General features: G+C 41.2%; 1 long non-coding RNA gene across 3 annotated transcripts; it reads left to right on the top strand.

Moving 5' to 3' along the window:
• The first annotated feature begins 594 nt into the window (after positions 1–594).
• On the top strand, positions 595–4,279 carry LOC121081780. 3 transcript variants are annotated; one of them, XR_005825820.1, is made up of 2 exons: positions 595–804; positions 4,164–4,279. It is a non-coding gene; the product is annotated as an uncharacterized LOC121081780 (long non-coding RNA). The 3 variants fall into 3 exon arrangements; XR_005825822.1 differs by lacking the exon at positions 595–804 and adding an exon at positions 4,013–4,049; XR_005825821.1 differs by lacking the exon at positions 595–804 and adding an exon at positions 4,031–4,067.
• Positions 4,280–22,725: the final 18,446 nt, after the last annotated feature.

Raw genomic sequence — 22,725 nt, 5'->3', positions numbered from 1 at the left:
TGAACCAAGCCCAACCTTCACTGTGCAGGACACTGCACAACTATATATAAATGACATTTCCCGGAGCTACATGTGGCAGAGCCCATCAGTCAGGGCGTACACATGGATGTGCAATTACAGCCCCAGCGAAAGCAAAGGGGCTTTGTCATCGATTTCAATAGAGGTGGAATTTCACTCACATAAATTAAGCCACAAAAAATCAGTTGACTCGTTTCCTTGAGGTCAGATAGGAAGAGTCTTTCAAAATGTAATGTGGAGTGTTGGGGCTTTTGCTGTGTTGAATGATTATACTGAACTTTGAAGCAAGTGGAAAAATACTGAAGAAATAAGACGAGGGCACGATCAGAGCAGTGGAATGAAGAGGGAGGAACAGTTTGCAGGTGCTTGCACAAAACCAAGGCCAGCAGGACGCGATAAGAGGAGCTGGGAAACAACAGAAAAGAGCCTACGTGCCTGAAGAAGTAGAAACAGAGATCTTGCCAATAAACATTTGTTAACCAATCATATTATTATACGCTTGTAGAATAGCCAATCATATTATCACACGCTTATAGAGTGCCTTATAAAAGTGTACCTGGTTTGTACAATAAACGGATCAGATCTTGAACTCCATGAGTATTTGAATCTGACTCCCGCTCGCCCAGAATGCCCGCAGCATCTGGTGACCCCGACGTGTGGATCGGTCGAAGAGTCAGGAAGATTCATTAAGGATCGTGTTACAAGCTGCGGAGCCGGCGAGGATCCTGCTGCCAGCGGAGAGAGAGCTGGGCGCCCGAAGAAAGGCGGAACGTGCACGGCTGACCGGTGAGTCAGGAAACTTAAGCAGGATGGGGATCACTGCATCAGCGGTGGAGAAAGTAATCATAGACAGTTTAATGAAATTAGCAGAGAAAACTGAAACGTCAGTCTCACGGCAGGCAGTAATTGATCTGCTATGTTGGAGTCGCCGCCGTGGTTTCCTTGCTTCTACGCAAGATGTATATAATAATGAAACATGGAAGAAAGTGGGAGAGGACTTGTGGGAATCTGTGCAAGTCGGGACTAAGGGGGTAAAGACTTTGGCTCGCACGTATCGGGCTGTACGGGGTATGGCGGCGCAGTTACACGGCGAGGTGCAAGTCGCTGCAGCTGTTAAAGCTGCAGTGCGGCCTCCCGGCGATCCTACTGCTCAGTCGGAGGAAGAGCCAGAGGGGCAATCTCCGTGTGAAAATCCCCCCGATTATACATCTAAAGCTTATCCAGTAATGACTACTGCTGAACGAATAGCGTGGGGATTAGATGATGAATTACCATCCTGGTGTCCTGATAAGGAACAAACGGCAAGCGGCAGACAGACATTAATACCGGCAATTGCGAGTACTGGATGTAAAACTGCTGGGGTGGGAACGGCACAGCTCCACCAGCTCCTAAATAACAGACTGCATTTTTTGAAGCATGTTTGTCTTTGCAAAGGTGAAAGTTGAGATCTGACTTCCTGACCAGTGTTAAAATGCACCATGGCCTCTGGCTACTTTAAGATGATTGTGTGACTTTGGACAAACCTGGTAGGAGCAATGCTGAAATCAAGTTGTAAGTTATATTTCATCCTGAGACTGATGTTTCTGGCATTACATAAAGTAATTTTGATGTGGAGAAATAGTGTGAAATGGGGACAATGGACATTGATTGTGATTGTATGTCTGCTCAAGGAATGTGGGTATGGTGACTAGTCATGGGTGCAGTGTCTGGTCACATAGGCACACAGCTTTGAGGAGACAACTACAGTTTTGGGGAGACGCCTGCCCTTCTTCCTCTAACAAAAGGGGCTATTTTAAAAAAAAAAAAAAAAAAAAAAAAAAAAAAAAAAAATAGAAAAGGATGAGAGATATTCCAATGCTATCTAGAGGGAGGGAGTGCTAAGTTTCCTTGCTGGAGAAGATCGGATGGTCACAAGAACATGAATCACCTACAAACCTGCAAGACCACCACATTCCAGGAAACGGACTGATAAGCTAATTAACATAGGAAGCGGGGTTTAGGTAACGAATATGTATAGGCGTTAATTGAATATTCATTTGTTTCATTGTATAAATGTGGGATGGTTTGTCACTTCGGGCATGCACGCTTGTGGAGGAGTGATCCCCCGTGCATCTGCGCGCAATAAACATGCCTACTTTATAACTTTCGAGTTATAGAGTCAAATTCCGCACGTCAGTTTTGACGAGCCAGGCAGGAGGATTTCTGCTCGGCTGAGGGACCAGCTGCGGAGCGGACGCTCCTAGGCGCGCCCCGGGAGATTTTCTCGGAGGAGCCTCCTCTTCTCAGCTGTTCACCCGGGAGCAGAAGAGAAACCCCTGGATCCACGGATAAAACGGTATGTTTAGTAACGGGGCGGCTGGTGAGACGCACGGAGACGTCCGGCGTGCAGCGCAGTCCCCAGGAGGGAAAAAAAAAAAAAAAAAAAAAAAAAAAAAAAAAGCGGGGAAGCTAAAAACTTCCTTTAGGTTGTCTTAAGAATTGGGGAATTCCTAGAATGTAACAACTGAAATAGCGCTCTGTGTCTTGTTTGTTCTATGTGTTGTCTTGTTACATGTTCAAAACTTGGAGTTATGAAATGTATGATGAAAAATAATAATATTCTGGTAATTCGTGGCAAATAGCGGAAAACTTAACACTCTGCTTAAGACCAGGAAAAATGTGGGGTTTTTTTTTTTGTTTGTTGTTTGTTTTTTGGCAATTGTTCATTGAAATGCATACTTTGTGAACTGCCAGTGTTCCTAAAAGTTGTACATAAGTGCACGGTACCGTATAACATACTGCTTGTGTGACTGAGGGCTGCCCGGAGAGTGTGAATGGTGTGATTGAGATGCGCATTTTGATTTTCAGTGTATAGCTTAATTATTTTGACTGAGTGTGAGTGCAAGAGTGCTTGAGACATGCGTTTGAGTGCAATATGAGCAAGGAGCTCTATCCGTGTTTCCGACCTTGGGTGGCTAAGGCGGCCGGAGAAAAAGTAATTAAAATTGTAAAATGGGAAATGGAAGGAGTAAGCCCTGTGAAAAATCGCCCTTGGGTTGTATATTAAAACATTGGAGTGATATCGTAGGACATGGTGGTACCGAAAATAGAAGGAAATGGATTAAATATTGTAATCAGTGGTGGCCTTTGTATAAATTGGGGAGTGATGCGAAATGGCCTCAGGAGGGAGGAACGTTAGATTATAACACTCTCCTGCAATTAATGTTGTTTCTATGTCACTTGTAAGCAACTTATAGCATCCTTACCCCCTGGGGCATCCATCGCTCAAATGATAGAGGCATGCGCAAGGGCTCCTTTGGTTGAGGAAGAGGAAAAGGCAAAAATACATGCCAATGCTCTAGCAGTAGCTCTAAACAACAACAAGGTACAAGGCCGAGGGGACCGGGGTCTTAAGCCAAAATGTTATCAATGTGGACAGGAAGGTCACTTTAAATGTGACTGCAAAAAGAATCTAGGAGGAAAGTCTCTGTTGAATGGAAATTGTTTGCGTTGTCAAAAATTTGGTCATAAAGCAGCCGATTGTCGCTCAAAATTTAGAAAAGATGGTACACCCCTCTTTGTTCCGGGAAACGGGAACAGCCGCGTTCTGAGGGACGCGGCCAAGAAATATCCCCAGAACCCAACAAAATTCATGGCTGCCTTGGCGAGCTGTATTCAGCCACCAGAGGAAGCGCAGGAGTCGATTTGGCCGTGGCAGAACCTGTAAATATCACTGATGAAAAGGTACATGTACTTCCTTCTACAGTTAGTGGTCCTTTGGGTTATGGTTTATCTGCACTCCTTATAGGACGCTCTTCTGCGTCAAAAAAAGGGGATTTTTGTTCTTCCTGGTTGTATTGATGCCGATTATACCGGACCTATTGGAATTATGGTAAAAGTTTTTTCTCCACCTGTTCATATTCCAGCAGGAAGAACTATTGCACAGCTCATTCCATTCCAAGCTACTGTCCCTCAAAAAGGAGAAAAGGACAGGGGTCAAGGTGCATTTGGCCCAACGGGTATGCCTAACATTGCCTTTTGTCAACTTATTGGTGCCGAGCGGCCAAAATGTAATGTTAAGATATCTGGTCCACAAGGTGTTAATCTTCCTAATGTTTCAATGATGATTGATACTGGTGCTGATGTTACTGTTCTTCCCTTTTCAGTTTGGCCTACCATGTGGGAATTAGATAGTGCGGGTTCAACCATTTCAGGCATTGGGGGAAGTCGTCTGACACAGGTCAGTAAAAACTTCATTCTTTTCACGGATCAAGAAGGACATCAAGCATGGGTAAAACCTTATGTCCTACACACATCCTTGTCCTTGTTAGGTAGAGATGTACTTTCCCAATGAGGAATGAGAATCTCTACAGATTTTTGATTGGGGCCATTGATAGCAGCTCTCGCCCAACCTTAAAATTAAAATGGAAATCAGAAACTCCCGTATGGGTTGATCAATGGCCCTTACCTCAAGAGAAGCTGCAACACATTCAAGAATTAGTCCAAGAACAATTGGATTTAGGCCACATCAGACCTTCTGTTAGCCCATGGAATACACCCATTTTTACAATTCAAAAGAAATCAGGAAAATGGAGATTATTACATGATTTAAGAGCAATAAATGAAAAAATGGTTGACATGGGTGCCCTTCAGCCTGGGCTGCCTTCTCCCACTATGTTACCACAAAATTGGGACCTATTAATTATTGATTTAAAAGATTGTTTTTTCACTATTCCTCTGCATGAGGATGATTGTGAAAAATTTGCATTTACAGTGCCAGCTATAAACCGTGCCGCTCCAGCAAAAAGGTATGAGTGGGTTGTACTACCTCAGGGTATGAAAAACTCCCCAACAATATGTCAGTGGTTTGTGGATTTAGCTCTACAATCTTGGAGAGAGAATAATCCTAACCTTATTACCTATCATTATATGGATGATCTCTTAATAGCCAGCCCTCACACACTAGCCCCTGAAAAAGAACAGGAACTTATACAGAGTCTGCATACCTTTGGATTGGTTACGAATGACAGACTTATAGCCCTAGTTATTCAGATGTGGAATGAAATAAATTTTAGACAATTCCTTTGGTGGATTACGCATATCAGAAGTCATCTGGATTTACCTGGTGTCTTATCAGAAGGTAATGCTTATATAGACACTCAGGTGGCATCCCCAGTATTACAAAATTCTCCTCTAAAACAAGCAACAGAGTCACATGCCTTTTTTCACCAATGTGCCCGGTCTCTCCAAAAACAGTTTGGTCTGTCTCGTCAAGACGCTAGGACTGTCATACTTAAATATGTCCATGTCCAGCATTGGATGTCAGCCATGGCTGTGCTGGGCCACCCAGATATGGTAAAAACAGATAATGCCCCTGCATATCTTAGTGCCAAAATAAAGACCTTTTTGCTGCAATGGCAGGTGAAGCACGTTACAGGAATTCCGAATAATTCTGGTGGTCAGGCAATTATTGAACATGCCCATCAATCATTGAAACATTACCTGTCTGTTTTTCGAAAAGAGGGGGAGAGGAGTCCTCATGTAATAGTGGCAAAAGCATGCTATGTACTGAACTGGTTGAATCCCAGAACGGAATGTACTGAACAGCCGATTTTCTATCACTTTTCTAACAATCCCAACGATTTTTCGAATTGTGACATAGCTGTCCAGGTATTTGACCCTGTCTCAAATTGTTGGTCAGGACCTCATAATTTATTAACGTGGGGTCGGGGTTATGCATGTATCTCCACAGGGGCAGTGACCAAGTGGATTCCAGCAAAATGGGTTCGCCCGTGGATTGAAAACCGACCCACTGAAAAGAAACAGCAGGGTGACTACGACAGGATTGACTCCTAAATGAACAGGAGGGATCAGTGGGCTCAGTGGGCACAGCATCGAGAAAGGTTATTCCGACCGCCACGACCAAATGAAGAAAAGCGGCTTGTAGATAAGTTAACATACATTATTCTGCCCATCTTGCAGCAGTTACCTCGGGAGATACAATGTCAATTACCCTCCGGTGAATTGTCTTTGTTACACTGTGACCGTATTGTGCGTGCGTTGCAGGATCTTTTTGGGCAAGGACCGATAGAAACAGAAAATTCTTGTCCTATATGTGTTACTTCTTGTAATTCAACAGTTACTCTATATTGTGGATATTGTAAAAGGGTTGGAGCATATAGGCGGAAGGTTTTCCTACGTTTTGGTTCCGGCGGTTTTTCCCTTCTTACTGGGACACATGCCCCTACTTTTTCAGGTATAAACAAGGCCTTACAATCTTATGAAGCCTTCGAACAGATACTTTTAGCAGAACATCGAAACGAACTCATCTTCTGGGTTCGCATTATCAGAAAAAGTTTTGAATCTCATATAATACAACATCATTGTAAATGTGAACGATGGCATTATTTTTAGGAATAGGCCTAATGAATATTGCTTTTGCTTCTGCTTTGCATAGTATATTGTTGTTTGTTATTCTTTTGTTACTTTTAGTGCCTTGTCTTTTACAATGTTTCCAAAGCTGTATGGAACGCAGTATTAATGCTGTATTTAAAAAGAAAGGGGGAGGTGTTGGGGCTTTTGCTGTGTTGAATGATTATACTGAACTTTGAAGCAAGTGGAAAAATACTGAAGAAATAAGACGAGGGCACGATCAGAGCAGTGGAATGAAGAGGGAGGAACAGTTTGCAGGTGCTTGCACAAAACCAAGGCCAGCAGGACGCGATAAGAGGAGCTGGGAAACAACAGAAAAGAGCCTACGTGCCTGAAGAAGTAGAAACAGAGATCTTGCCAATAAACATTTGTTAACCAATCATATTATTATACGCTTGTAGAATAGCCAATCATATTATCACACGCTTATAGAGTGCCTTATAAAAGTGTACCTGGTTTGTACAATAAACGGATCAGATCTTGAACTCCATGAGTATTTGAATCTGACTCCCGCTCGCCCAGAATGCCCGCAGCAGTGGAGCATTTCATTTTCATTGCGTAAGTGGAATTCAATGAACCATGGATCAGACTAAGCATTTAGTTTTACATATTCCCATTTCTTGTTCAAAGCCTGAGATTATCCACGTAGAATAATTTCCCCCTCAGAAATACAGAACTGTCTTCTATCGCCTAGGAAACTGAAAACATTTTGTGTGTTCACCTTTATTCCACGCATATAAACAAATATATACAAAATGTTGTTTATAAATGGAAAAAAAATATTTTTGATGATGAATATATTTATTATGTATTTGCTGGTTGCTAATGAATATATTCATGTTGCCCCTTTGGGATAGCTTTGAAATTCTGACCATTTGTTAATTGCATGAAATAAGTGGCACACGTTATCTACTGTACAGAAGTCCAATAAACCCCATAGTCTGACACTACATGAGACTAATAAATCATTTTTTAACATTCAAAATACTTGTCTATTTTTGCAAATATGTCTGTTTTCCAACCTTGTAGCTTTATTTCAGTATCTCTCAATTGGAGAAAATTAGATTAAGGCAGGTCTTACAGTATCGTAGGCTTCCCTTCTGCTCGGCTCAGCTGCAGCACCTAGAAGACACGCTGCGTGGGATGTTCATACACCCCATGTGTTGATGAAATGAAGTTAATAAAATGATCAATGCATACCACAGAAAAATTCAGGCTTTACTAAAAACCCACAAAAATCATAACTGAAAACGTTCTTTAAGCTTTTTGTTGTGGCATAATAGCAGAAAAAGGTGAGGTTCATTTTTGAGTGTTTTCTTTTGCGCTGGCATCGGTTCAAAACAGAAGTTGTTTCATCCACCAGTTGCCTTTACAAAGCAAAGCCAAAACAAACGAGCGAAAAATGAACAAAAAGCCACTTTGACCTTCTAGTCATTTACCTTTGCAGGAAGATTTTCTTTTAATTGAGGCTTCACTGGGTGATTACAAAAATACAGCCAGAGCAGCGTTCAGCACGCAGCTCCCCGCACCGCCCAGCAATGCTCAGAGCTCAGCCCTGGCTCTCAGCGGTACCAAGACACGCACGGGCTAAAGAGCTGAGGGTTGGAGCTCTCCCAGGGGATGTTCCTAGATAATTAGGCCCGTGGCAGAAGGATCTTAGCATGTCACTCTGAGTCACGAAATACAGAGAGCATACACGTAGGAGTTTGTAGCCACACAGCTGGTTGAGTTCATTTTGCACCCAGCGCTGAGATGAACAAGCCTGATGGATGGGATATTGCCAAGGTCCTGTTCCTAGAGATCACAAAAGTTCGGTCTGGGATTCACCTGTGATTTTCATAGGGGGAAAAAAGTGTTACGCGATGAATATTTCATTATGAAAGTGAGAAAACGCTTTCCCCTCGAGCAGATTTTGTTAGTTAGCACTTTTCATCTCTAGCCTTTGCAGCAAAATCCCAGGTTGAATCTCATGCTCCCTGAAATATGTTGAAGGAATTCCCCTCTGCTCACCACAGAGGCACTTTCTGTGGTATAGCATGGAAGGAAGGATGGGAAAAGAAAAATCAAAGATAATTAGAAGGAGGAAAATGAATAAAATATCACTAAGAAAATTCCTGCTGTGGTGCATCAGGGAAATCAAGAAGAAAATCAGTACCTCAAAGACCTCTTTTCAGCCTAGATTTTTCCTTTATGCAGCAATTATATATCCAGTAACCCCTGGATTAGAAATAAATGACTTCTAGTACAAGATGTAAATATCAAAATAATATTTAGTTATCCCAAGATCCATATCTGAAGACTTCAAAACATTTTCTTACATTTTCTGTTTCTCTCCCAGTTTCACAAATGCAATATGTAATATTAAAGATGCTTATGCACCATTGCCCGCAGGTTGCCTGAAGAGAGTATTTGGCCAGTTGTACATTACCTGCCTATTTTAACACACAGTTATCTGGTCTGTATGAGCATTATTAGTGCATATATGTCCTAGAATATTTCGCACAGTGCAGTGTACAGAATTTTAAAGGAAATTTCTTGAACGGACCAGACATTTTCCATATAGTTTCCTCTTTGAGACAGTAGATTTGCTCTAACCACTGAAGGGTACAACATTTTGCTCATTTTAGGTAACTAAACTGTGAATGGTTAATATTAAACTTTTTTTCCACCAGAGAGAAGCTTTTTCAATAATCATAAGCCAATAATTTTTTGAAGTTTCATTTGGCTTCTTATATGTAGAGGTCAAAAAGTCTTTGTATAAGCTCGAAACAAAGTTACTGCATCAGGATGTGGAGGGAAAAATCCTGAAAGGATCTTCTAATAAAAAGAAATCAAAGGGTCCTTTATCTAGAGGAAATACGTGATCCAAGTTAAATCTTACAGTGCACAGGTAATGTAATCATCTATTGTTTTGTAATTTTTAGTTCAGTGCCTGCCATTTGGATATTATTTTTTTTTTCATTTAAATCCCCTTTTAAGTCTTACCATGAAATGTTAACAATCAATAAGGTCAAACTGAGCAGAGGAGGCGCATTTGAAAAAATGGAAATGAGGCCAGCTATTAACCATGAATGAAATTTCAAGGAAAAGAAAAAAAAAAAAATAAATTGTGGCCTCCTCTGGAAGTGTCCCTATTTAGCTTGCTGTATGCATCCTACATGGGAGAGGTGGGAACCCGGAGCTCTTCCTCTTCTAATTTGCAGGTGATCACAAGGCTACAGGGAGCTGTCAGTTGTTGGAACATCCCTGGTATAACTACATTAACCTCATCTGGTGAAATCTGAGTGCAAATTACTTCTTCATTTAATAAAAAGATTTAATTGAAGATATTCTCAGTCACTGTGTGACAAATTTCTTGGGGAAGGTTTGATATTTTATATTTTTAATGGTGCTTAGCTGTGGCGGGTTTATTTTTAAATCTACTGAAAAGGAATTTCACATCTCAGTCATTTTGAAAAATGGACTTCAAAGAAAGCAAGAAAAAAATAAGTATTCTTGTCTTCACTGCCAGCTATAAATGACTGGGATTTTTAGCCATGGCAAATGGGAACGGGTGCATGGATTTATGAATTAAGGTATCAACCAGGCAATTAGCTGTAGAAATAACATCCTTCCCCTCAGGATGGAGTCCTCTCTTCCCAGTTACAGTAGCTCAAATGTCAAATATGTAGTAACTTCTGTGAATAAGCAAGAGCCAACACTTCTTTGTCTTACTTTAAACAAAATCAGTTTGGTTTTTTTTTAGAGTGATTACATTGTTTGATCACCCAACGCAATTTCCTGCCTCCTCCAACATCGACAGACGTGATGGGGAGGGGGTAAAATACTTTTCTAAATGGTTAGAGAACACTATAATGATTGACTACTGATTTTTTTTGCCCCGTCACTGAATTTTTATATGCCATGACATAATACTTTATTGCTGTATACATGTAGTGGTATTTATTTCCTTTAATAAACCTTGAGGTGACGGAAGACAAGAGAGATGACTATAACAGAAGTTGCTCTAGCTCAACACTTTCAGGGTGACAGAAAATACATCCCCTTTGTGATTTATTTATTTTTGAGCTGAACAACACTGTTCATAACTTTTGTGCAGATTATTTTTCTCCAAAAAATTTCTTTTTCCTAGAAACGTTCTTTATCTAACATCTTCTGCCCTGGTTTTGTGAAATATTGCAAAAAAGGAAGGCCTGTAAGAAGCAGTAACAGCTCTGATTAAACTGCCTGATGAACAGGTGGTTACAAAAACCTCTCAGTATCTAAGATTATGTGTCTAATTTTGGGGTTTTTTTTCCCCCCCTCAACCTGTATCAGTTGGTCTAAGACATATGACCATGCCCTGCAATCCTTGTCTCCCTTATACCTTGTAACATCAAAGTGAAATTTTTTTAAACACACACGAATTTCAAAATGCTTTAACAACTTCAAAATGCTTCCTTACTGTAAAAGGAAGTATGCTGAATGGGGAAAAAAAAAATATTCTGGTGAAAAGTCTGGTGACGTGATCACAAAAATCTTACTGAAAAAATGAAAGCTTGTTTAATTTCAAACCCTCTAAAATAAAAACAGCTTTTGGAAAAAAAAAACCCACAAGGATAATAAGCTGTAACTGGAATCTGATGCTAGACACTTTTCAGCTAGAAATAAAATGCAAATGTTTAACAGTAAGAGTAATTAACCATTGGAGTAAGTGACATTAAGATGAAGACAGGATGTTTCCTAAGAGGTATCTTTTAGTTTAGCCATATTTATGGAACTGGAAGCAGGAATTAATTCAGGGAAGTGCATCCATTAGATGCCATGGATGAGTCAGCAACATCTCAGAGACGGCAGCATCAATCTTCCCATGAAAGTATCATGTAGCACTTTGTCTGTTACAAGCAGATCACTGACCACAGGCATTAATATCTGCCTTGCTCCCTGTTGTAAAATGTCCCGAAACTAAGCTGATAATGACTTAAGAAATGCAGCCGAGGTCCCAATGGCAACATCTTTACCATTGTTTTTCCTACCTAGGAACAGATAAGAAACAGGTTCCTGTCAGGGTCGTTAGCATCAGATGATGGCTATATTACCAAATCTCTGTATTTTAGGGGTAGTTGGGTGCTTCACCTCCCAGAATGAGTCATGAGTAATACCGTAGCAAAAAAACAACGCAAGCAAACAAAACCAAACAAAACCAGCGAAATGGAAAAAACCAATCCTCCCTACCCCATGTAACGCTGTCACAAGCACAGGCCAAAAGTTTGTGCCAGTACTGTTTAATATTAGTTTTTTCGGGGACAATTAACGTTGGTTTTATCTACCCTTCATGTAGCAGAGCAGAGGCAGAGTTATGACTTGAGCACAGCAACAAGAAAAGGAGCTTTCCAGGCAGCTGGTTGTGGGACGTGCCATCATTCCCCTTCTGAGCTCTGCCTATAAATTCAACCTGTCAGCTCTTTGTGGCCAATCTGAAATACTGCGCAGCTTTATTGACCCACAGTGGCAGCTCACAGATTTTTAAAAGCAACAAATATGTACCATGTCACAGATGCAACTGATAGGAGTTGAAGCCAGCAAGCTGCCACCTTCGATGAGGGGCAGCCATCTCCATCAGTCATCATCGCTGTCAGTCCTGGAGGTTTCCTATGATATACTGCATTGTCACATTTACTGTCAAGAAATCACAAACATCTTCAAACTAGGAACATTCAGCAAATGACAATAAATTAGTCTGCTAGTCTCAATCGACCCAGATTCCTTTAAAATAATACTTTATTTCAGAGGGAGACCTTTCTACCCCAACCACCAAAACCTGGATCCGTGGACGAGCTTAAAGAAATAATTATTCTGTTTTGTTAAAACATAGCTTAAGTTACTAGTTAACAAAACCTCGCAAAACAAACCATATTATTAATGGCTTTATTTCCCCAACACCCCCCCCCCCCCCAACATGAACCTATATATTGGTGCAGAAACACAGGGTGAAATGAATGCCAGTGGAAAACAATCTAAACCAGATCGTGCCCGCTCTTCCACTCACCTTTATTGAAGACCAGCGGCTCCCCTCTAAAATTAGAGGTTAACGTGCTGATGAAAACGTGATGCGGGATAGTATTCTGGACCCCGAATCCAAGAGTTCGGAGCTGCCTGTTTGTGCACCTTGAGTGGAACTCATCCTGCAGCACGTGCTGCTGCTCTTACTGGCCACAGGCGTGGAAGTCTGCAAAGCAAGGCTCCGCTTTTTTTGACCCAAATGAGCAGCAGTGAAACCATCAGTCTAATAAGAGTATTTTTTTATTTATATTTTTAAAATATAATAGGCATTCAGATACAAAGAAGTCCGAGGCAGTACCTTCAAATTCCTTCTGTTCCCTGCAGAAGAACTATTTTGATAAAGGAAGTGCACACGCAAGATACGCAGGTACATCAGCAATGTTGTTAATTTGGAGATGAAATGACTTTCAGACTTCAGTAGCAATATTGATGCTTCCTGTTCTTTCTTGTAATCAAGACAACTGAGTTCCGACTGCAGCAATATGTGCAACTAAATAAGATTATGTTTGTCATTTCTGATATTCTTGATGAGTGTCTGATTTCCCTTTAGTATGATACCTATAACTTTTATTTACGTTATTTCATTACCTGTAACGGAGGATAACCAGAAACAGGAACAAATAGTAGATTTTAATCCTCCTCCTTTCTTTTTTTCTTCCCTTTTCTTTTAAAAAAGGGACTTAATCATGACAGTCGCTTTATTTTAACATCACCTTTTGACATGAGATCATTGTGCTGAACATTGCTGAGAAGTGCCTTGTGAAGGAGCAATTACCCAGACTAAATGGATTTCCAAGCAGTTTCAAAGAGAAAGACAACAACAAGCAGCGAAATGTACATTAGCGAAATAAAGCTAAATCAAATAAGGATTAGAAGAAGCTGAATGATCCTCAAATAATGCAGTATTCTAACTGCTTAATTAAAAAATGGTTCTCATGCCCAAGAGATTGCACTGCATTATAGCTTTGCCATAGGAAGCGCCAGGTTGGCTAACGGGGCCCCTCTATGCCTGGTTCCTCTAGGTGCTACTGTAACACAAGTGATCAAAGGAGAGGGCATCATAACAGCAAGAGAAAGGGGGTTATGCCCCACGTGCTATCACTCCGAGGAGGCCTCTGGAGAGCAGCAGGGATCCTCACCTCGCCGCAGCCCTCGGGGCGATGTGTCTGGGCACAGCCGCAGCAAGGTTGGTTGATCACAGCTTCAGCGCAGAGCACCAGCAAGAAGGGTCCGGGCTAGGATGTCATACCTACTGAGTTTGATGCATAGTTTTTTCTCCTGCAGAAATAAAATACCCTACATTACCAACTTCAATGTAACGTGTAAGTTTCAAAGCCTTAAAACTCAGTTGTGTGAATTGCAGTATTTAACAAGTATTTATTAAACTGTCATACAGCTGAAGAAAGGTCTGGAAAGCTTCTTTCTGGTGGTCTAGGAGCAACCTTTTCACTGCACAAGCCATTTCACTTGTTTCCCTAGAAATGTGTCTTTTTACTGATGGAGAAAACCTTACTTCTGACACTATCCCATTTATCAGTATATGCATTAACTAAGTATTCATTATTTTTAAGTAGTAAAGAAATGCTTGGTGTATAATAGGAGCTTCGAAACCTTTTTTATGAATTTTCAGACTAGCCCAAGGTGCATAATCCATCTATAATGATCATCATTTCAATGTCAAATCCTCCTTCCCTGCATCATTTGAGAAGCCCCACTGTCTGAAATGAGACTGACCTGGGCGCTACCCATACCGGCTTAGCTTGGTGAGGGAACGATGCTTTTGCAGGTTAGTGGCTAAAATGCAGAGAGAATAAAATACTGATATTAAAACTCACCGAGGGACTCCTGTCCCTGTCTGCTCCCCCCACAGCCGCCTTTCACTGAGAGACACCCAGTCTCCGTTCGCTTTTCTCGAAAGGGAGGGTTGGGTGCTTGGCCCGAGAAAGATTTGCACAGAAAACGAGTCTTACAGCCTCCAGCACAGTAACACTTTACAGAGCAAAGGAAGCAGAGTTTGGGACACCAGCCTGCTCTTACTCAGTTTTATAATTTCTTTGATTGTGAGACTTTTGGCCGTTCTAGCACGTGAGGGATTTAGTCGTGCTAGCCCTGTACCCAGAGCAGCTAAGCCTCCTGAAACAAAATGTCTGGGTGACGAGTAGGCCGTTGTGAATTTAAGCCACAAGACCAGGTAATGAATAACACTAGCACCTCTCCAATCTTGTTTTGACTCACCAGCTACTCTGAAAGAGGAAGGTTACTGGCTCCCCAGCCAACTCTGTCATGAGCTTTTTTCAGATTTTCTTGAAAGGCTGCTGGGTTTCACTGATGTTACAAGAAATTGGCAGCCAACATAAAGTCTGTGTGACCTCGGCCCAGGTTTAGCAAAGAAGAAAATGTCAAGAGGCTCTGCATAGCAAGACCTCACTGCAAGTTTAAAACCTAATTTGTTATTGGAATCAATGGGAATGAAAGTCACACTGTATCCTGAAGGAGAAGCAAGAAATTCCTAAACCAAAGAAACTCAGGAAGCTTGTGCAGCTGACTTATACCAGGGCTAGGCTTTCACGTTTGCTGTTAATTTACACAAAACATCTGTTCTATAGTCATCATCAGGAAGCGTTAGGACACATTTGTAAAATTAGGCTTTGGAATAGACTGCAAAACCTCAGACGCGAACACTCAAAACACTAATTATTCAATCACTATGAAATCATGTTCTCTTCCAATAGAGAACATTTTGTTTGACATACCAGCTCAAGGCTTCTGTGTACTTGGCTACGTTGATCCTTGCGAAATTACATACATTGGAGGTTTGAATAACATACAACAGATTAGCGAGGAATTAGAAAGCATTGTTTGAAAATGAATTTCTGACCTCAAAAGGCTGAGCTGCATTGGCAGGCATCCTTGAATTTGACAACAGATGTACAGAGAGCAGAAGCAAAACACTATTTTTTTTTTCCTGGGGGAAATTCTCTAAGACACTATTACAAAAAGTACAATAGCAACAAAGAAGTAACTACAACTCATTGTCAGTGTGAAAGCTAGAAGATAATTAATTAGTCTGCTCTTGTCGTTTATGTTACGGTGGCTTATAGACTCCCCTACTGATGCACAAACACGATGTGCATGGCACTGTGGGGACACATCATTTTGTGCGGCTGCAGAGGGGAAACGAGGACGAGAGTTTGCTTGGGACCCCCTCAGTAGCACCCGGCATCTTGCGAGATCGGCTCAAGTTATTTACTTCAAAGTGCCATACCTACAATAGCGAGATGGTCTTTGCATATCTAAGCTCTAACACCAAAATCAGGTTCCAAAATAATTACATTTGTCTAATCATTATGAATTTTGCATATTGAAATCGCATTTCTACAGCTTTCACATGTGCTAAAAGGAGGTAGGTGAGAGAGGAGAAGTAAAGGATGATGGGGAAAAGGGATCAGGTTTTGTTTACTATTTTCCAGGGTTACTACAAACTTCTTCCTCTGCAAACCTTATTCTTTCTCTTAACCCTCCCGTCTTATCAGTCTAAGCAACCATTCCCCTGAGACAGGAGGATGACTCATTTTCTTCCGCAACATATTTTAAGGGATATCTTTGAAAGCTACAGAATCTTTTAATGTCCACAAGTCCATGAAAGAGCACTGATCTCCTGAAAGATATTTTACTCCCTTATTATCTATTCAAGTTTTAGTGGAATCATAGCATGAATATGAGTTTAAGCTCTGTTTGAAATTTAGGAAATTTTTCAGTCTACAGCGTTTAAATTTTTAGCTACTTAAACTCCCCACCTGAAACTGCTTTTTTCCATCCAGTTTCAGAGCTCTCTCCTAAATTAACCCCTACATATTGATTGACATCTCTGCATTCAACTTCTCTCTTGAAGCATCACCTCCTAATCGAATGGCACTCGTGGGCAATAAATCATCTTCACACCTCATTCCACTACAAAATTTATTCAACCACTATATAAGAATTCTTAAACAGATGAATTCAATACACTGCTTCTAGTAAGTCACATGAAAAGTTTTCAATAAATTCAAGCAGAAACCTTATCTGAAGACCAGAGGATGAAAGAAACTAATATTTTAACATTAATAATAAGCCATTGCTAGGTATTTGCTATTTTGAAGTATTTTACGTACGTATATACATTAGAAGAACTGGTAATCTATCCTCTTCAGTAAGCTTTGGCACCCACGGAGGAATAGTTGCCTAGGATAATTCATTGCCCTCTGCCAAACCCCCACACAACAAATTCAGTAATAATGTCAAAGGGTAATAATTAAAATAAAGAAAAGATCTTGCCTTGGACATTTTAGTCCTACCTCAGGATCGTTGCAGTTGCTAACCCTAAGATGACAATTCTCACAAGTCTCTTTTTATCCTTGCTAATTAAGCTTTTGTCCTTTCAACTTATTCACGACCCGCAGCTCCGCTTCTGCCTTTCCCCAGACCCTCTTCTGTCCGGAGCTGGGCAGCACCAACTGAGGAGGAGGCAGGTGGGGGACCTGCCATCCTTTCCGACAAATCCCAATGCCCAGAGCAATCATTGGATGGGGTGGGATGTGCGTAGGAGATTTCAACCTGTGAATTCCATCCTCTAGACATCATGCACCAGGCCTACAGCCTCCTCCTGAAAGAGGCATCCACCTTCCAGCCCTTCTGCTGAAGTTTTCTCTTAAATAATAAAAAGTACCTGGGAAACAAGGGGTACAGCACAAAGCAAAAACCTGTGTAGTGTCCTAACTCAGGCACTTCAGAGAGAGAAGTTCACGGCTTGCTTTCCACACATGGCTTTTGTCTGTCTAGGGTTGTCTCCTATGAACTCGAGGAGGGCTGCTGGGACCCTGCAGCAGACCCTGGCCTCCCTGTGCCCAGGCATGCACGCACAGCGCTGAACTTCACATGTTATTTTCTCAAAGCTCAGATTCTCAAAACAGATCCAATGTTGGCAATTTTCCACCACCGTGTTTCTTCTCAAGCCCCCAGTCACTGTCGTCCCTTTTGGCAGCGATGACTGATAGGCAGTAGCCATCACCCCATCACCAGGAATCACTTTGGCACTGAAGCAGCTCTCCAGTAGGGCCCCAGAAGTGTTTGTTACAGGTACAGCACTACTGAGACAATAAGGCAAGTCATCCATTTTTTTTAAAGCAACGTGACATCCTATTTGCTCTGCTTATTACGTCACTTTATCTTGTTTCAACATGTAACTCTAAATGAAAAAAAAAAAAAAGAAAAAGGAATAAATGTTATCTTTAACATTATTTTCTCTGTGCTTCAGAATTTATCTTGGAGACCTCTCACATAATGAGATATTGAGTCACTGCATGAAGATCACTTGAGCATCTTGTCATTATTTCTTGAGGTCTTGTCATCACTTGATTACTTGTCAGATAGTAAACTTGGGACAAGATCCTTTTCTCTGAATAGACACCATTCCAGAAATTTGAAACACAGGTGTGACACCTCCAAGGTTCTCTATGCTCTCATTGCACACTGGTACACTTTACAGTGACACCGGGATGGGTTTTATTAGCTTTTTGGGTGAAATGTCATTTAAGTATTTCTACAATGTAAATAGAACTGCTTCAGAGCCATTTCCATTCATATGTTATATCACAACTGAAGAATAAAGTTTTGTGATACTATGATATTTTATATCATATAACAAACAGGGTTACATTGTCCAGAGCACAGCACCTACAGTTGGGGTTCAATTCTCAAAGTAGCTCAGTTCCCCATTTGGGTGCACAGCCTGTTCTTGGTTTTACACACTCCCTTCCTTCCAGGTAGGTTTTAAAATCCTGGCTCTTGGTACTGGGTTTTTTATACATATTTGGAGTACTAAAAATGCAAGAGTGTAATGCCCCTTTTGGATCCGAGTCCTGTGAAAAGATAAAGCTGGGACAGCAGCAGAGTTGAATGAAGCTGTGCCTAGCTAAGTGTTCATAAATAGGAAATAATACACATTTTAAGACTGAGGCTGAAGTTGTAAAAATGGGACAAGAGACAAATCGAAGTCTGAGACCAAGTACAGGCATTTTTATGATAGAGAAAATGCAAAAGTACAGCTGTTTGGAGAGTGGAGAAACATAAAAGATAAGACAGAATGAGCTAAGATATACAAAGATGAGTTTGTTTATTTTTTCTAGAGAAAAAAAATATATTTCAAAATCAGTTATATGTCTCAATGGCATCATTGCATATGAAGTCACCAAAGGATCTCAATGAAAGCAGCCAGGAAAACTGCTCTGTAATTACCTTGGAAAGACAGAGCCTGCTTGTTTGCATTAAAAGGCCAACAACTTTTTACGTTATCTGATAAATTAGACTCATGGTCAAATGCAGCTTTGAAGGGGTCCCTTTTTTCCCTTTATATTTTATATTACTGTAAGTCACGTTTCAGTGTTAATAGATCTCTTTTCAACTACTTTTTGTCTTGGCAAATGGCTATTTGAAATCAGAGGAACTGGAAAGAGATTAGCATCCTTTCACAGGAAGGTCCAACCTTCTAGAAATACAAAAGTTTAGAATAAAATATGAAATGTTACTGTTTCCCATAGGATGAGTTTCAAAGATCTTTTAAAGGCAATTTAGAAATATTTCATATAGATGCCCAAATGAAAAGATTAGAGATACATGTTTGTTTAATACACAAATACGTAATATTTAAGTTAGTATTTTAAATATGGTGCTTGTCTTAATGGAATTAATAAACAGGATTGCCTTAAAATTTGCATGAATTGTTTAAACTTTTTTCCCCCCACACTAATTCTACGACATCATTATGAAAAAGAAATACTTTTTTTCCCAACAAAAAGGAAGTATTGCGATCCAGAAGCTCTGGACCCAGATAAGCCCTATGATTAATTGTCCTGGATGCATTCTTAGTGTATCAAAGTTCTTTTGCCATAAAATGAGAACACTTACCTAAGTCTGAGAAGTTCAGGTTTTGGACAGCAGTTCAGATTCTTACTGTGCAGCAGTGAGACAACACCTGTACACGTTCCATGAGCACTGTTTGGTGCGCTTGACGATAAACCTAAAGCAACACATTTTTTAAAATAGCATGAGATAATTGTTGTTATAATAGTTGCCTCATTTAAATTTACTCTTTAGACGTTTTAGTATACATCAGGAGAGATTAAAAAAAAAAAGAAAATGTGTTTCAGTTCCCTGCAAATAGAGATGTTAATTTAATTTCCTGAACATGCCTTGCAGACATTCTATTGTATATTCAGGTCACAGTTCGTAGCACACCTTTCTGAAAGCTTTTCTTTAATAGCTTTTCATCTGGCTTGAACCATCCCTGCCTAACAGCCACCCCTGGCCCTCCACCCTCACCTCCCCCCCAGGGCCAGCCTCCCCCCTCCCCACTGCCAGGTGCAGGCATGCAGGTGGCCCCAGCCAGTGTGGATTTAGCTAAAGAAAAGCCATTTTGTTGGGTTTCCTTTGACACAGCTCCCTGATCCAACAGAAAGCCCTTCCACCTTTTCTGCCCAAGCATTTTGGAAGGAGCACGGAGCAGGAACGGGCACCTTTGTTTTCTGGAGGATGCAATGCTGCCACAAAAGGCACAGCCATGGCAAATGCCATTCTCAAAACATATTCAACCACTAGGACTCATAATGCAAAGACAACATAAATGCCAAAGTAAAACCTCACCCAAGGGGCTATGCAGCCCAGGGCAGGTGGCATGCAAAGATAAAGCCCCATGGAGCAGCACAAAAGCAATCACAACTCCTTCTGAGATTTTTGTGGAGCAAAAAAGCAGGTGTTGCATCTGCCCAGCATCCCATCAGCTTCATGGGAGTGCTGCACGCAGCAGGCACTGCTCCACACCAACACTGCAGCCACGGGATTGGTACCACAAGGCATGGGACCATATGCATTTTACCACATCTTAACCACTGCAGCACAAACTGATGTCTTCTGGAGTAGTGTATTTCTGCTCATGTCCAAAGGTGGCTGACTGGCAGTAAAGAATATAAGATGCGATATTAGCTATTATTTGAAGACAAGATTTTTTTTTCGTGGGTGTTGAATTAAGTTTCAACTGGAAATTAGAGCTTTTTGTAACTATGAGAGAGTTTGATTTAAAGTACAGGATGTGTATAAAGGTCATAAGAGAAAAATGAGGCAACTGTAGATTATGTATTATTTATGGATATGGAGAGGAATAAATATTCATAATTCAAGGAAAACAGATAACATGGGGCTAAGTTATTGAGTGTTGTCTACTAAAAAAAAGAAAAAGTCCTTTTAAATGAAGAGAGATTATTCCTTCCCGTATGTGTAAAGACAAGTTAGAAAAGTGTGATTTGTTTGACTGTGACTCATCCCTTCAACATTTGACGGATATGAATCAGATGACCTTCCCCTGGGAGCATATGCTGAGAACAAACTGAAGTTTCTGATTCTTTAGAAGTCTTCAAAGAGTTCTTGCAGTCAACAGGATCATCTTCATTTAGTGCTCATTTTCTGTTGCTTTTTCCTTTTAACCACAGTCAAAAGGTATTATTCCCCAATAATGACTTCTCTCTCCAGTCTGGAGTGAGCAAGGTACTTTAACAGGCAATGTACTGGACTAGAGGATGAAAAACCAAGGAAGGAGGAAGACTCCAGCTAAGTGCGTTGCTGGTTGACTTGACATCCCTGTGCCAGGAGCAGTACATCTAGGGGCACCAAGTCTGTGTGAGAACACTTGAGCAAACCAGTAAATTGCCCTGTGAAAAGGTCTGATCTTCAATTCATGGACAAGTCACTTACCAAAAAGGTCTCTTTGGAAACCTTTTTTTCATTTTTATGAGATATTCTCCATCCACCTAATGGACGATGACAAAGTTGATTTGCAATCATTCAAGTTCCTCTGAGGCATTTAATTGACCTCTGGATGAGGTCAAAAAGTCAGAGCAAGGAAGTTGCCCGTGATGAAAAAAAAAATGTTCTTTTTATTCCCAGAGTTGCTGTTTTGTTTTTTACACTTTCTCAAAGTCAGCCTACCCTAGTCTATAAATCTCCTTGCAAGTCAGCCACAGAAAATTTGGGATCTCCCACAGCAGTGAAGAATGCAACTGTGGGCCTGAAAGAAGTCCATGAGAGGAACAATTTCCATTTAATAGGGGTAGCCACTCCCTAGCACTCCCGTAAGGTTGCTCACATGTATGTGGCTCTAGATATGCGTCTTGCACAGGAGGAATAAATCCCAACTGTCCCAGGAATGGCATAAGGCTTTCCAGCTCCACCGATGACATTTTATATCAGGGGTCCTCGAAGTATGGCCCACAGGCCAGATACCGCCCCCCAGGGTCCTCAATCCAGCCCCCGGTATTTACAGGAACCCCCCCCCCCCCCCAGCCCCCCACTGGGGTTTGGGGGGGGAAACCAAGCAGCCACAGATGACTGCCTGCCACTTCATCCGCACGCCGGCCCCCTGGTTAAAAAGTTTGAGGACCCCAGTTTTATATCCTCCTGGTCATAAAAGACCAAGTGTTCTTCTGCCTTAGTTATCTCAGTTTAAAAATTAAGATCTTCTGCAGAAACCGAAGGAGAACAAAAGCAGATGTAATGCCTGTGAATGGGCCCAAAACACCGAAGTGCTGACACTTTTCTTGGTGTGATGGGGGAAACTGGAAAACAGTAACACCACAACAAACCTGAGAGAAACATGGAGAGCTCATGAAATGGAAGTTTACGATGGTGTGTGGCCAGGGGAATGGAGAAACTGTGCTTGTCCTCACCACTGCCAAGGCACAGCACGGGGGACCGTGGGCTCCACGCAGCGTTTGGGCACACTGCAGCTCCCACAAGGGTTTGCCCAGCCTGTGCTCGCTGAGAAGGATGCCGTGCACTGATCTGGGCTGTAGTTTGGCTAAAGGCAAAATTACAGGTACCAAATAACAGTCTCTAAGTGGCTGAAAGGAGAAATACACTGCAGGGAGAAAAATTAAGATCTATACAGCCCTAGTAAATAAGATAGTAATGGGATGCAAAGAAGAGAGGATTATTTTGGCTAATTTCATAGGGAAAAAAATACCTGACAGTGAGATGTCTTGGACTGTATCCTCATCTCTGAAGGGTACAGAAGCATCTCTCTTATTGGAGATATTTTAAATCAAATAGAACAAAATACCAGCAAAGATGCTTTGGGAAATACCCTTCTTCAAGCAGGAAGGTGTAGAAATGCTAGAGTTCTTCACTAACATTGATGAAAACAAGAGAGATATATAAGATTTGACAATG

This window comes from Falco naumanni (genome assembly GCF_017639655.2).
Source record: "Falco naumanni isolate bFalNau1 chromosome 6 unlocalized genomic scaffold, bFalNau1.pat SUPER_6_unloc_1, whole genome shotgun sequence".
NCBI classification, from domain to species: Eukaryota; Metazoa; Chordata; class Aves; order Falconiformes; family Falconidae; genus Falco; species Falco naumanni.
This window is presented reverse-complemented; position numbering and strand designations above follow the sequence as displayed.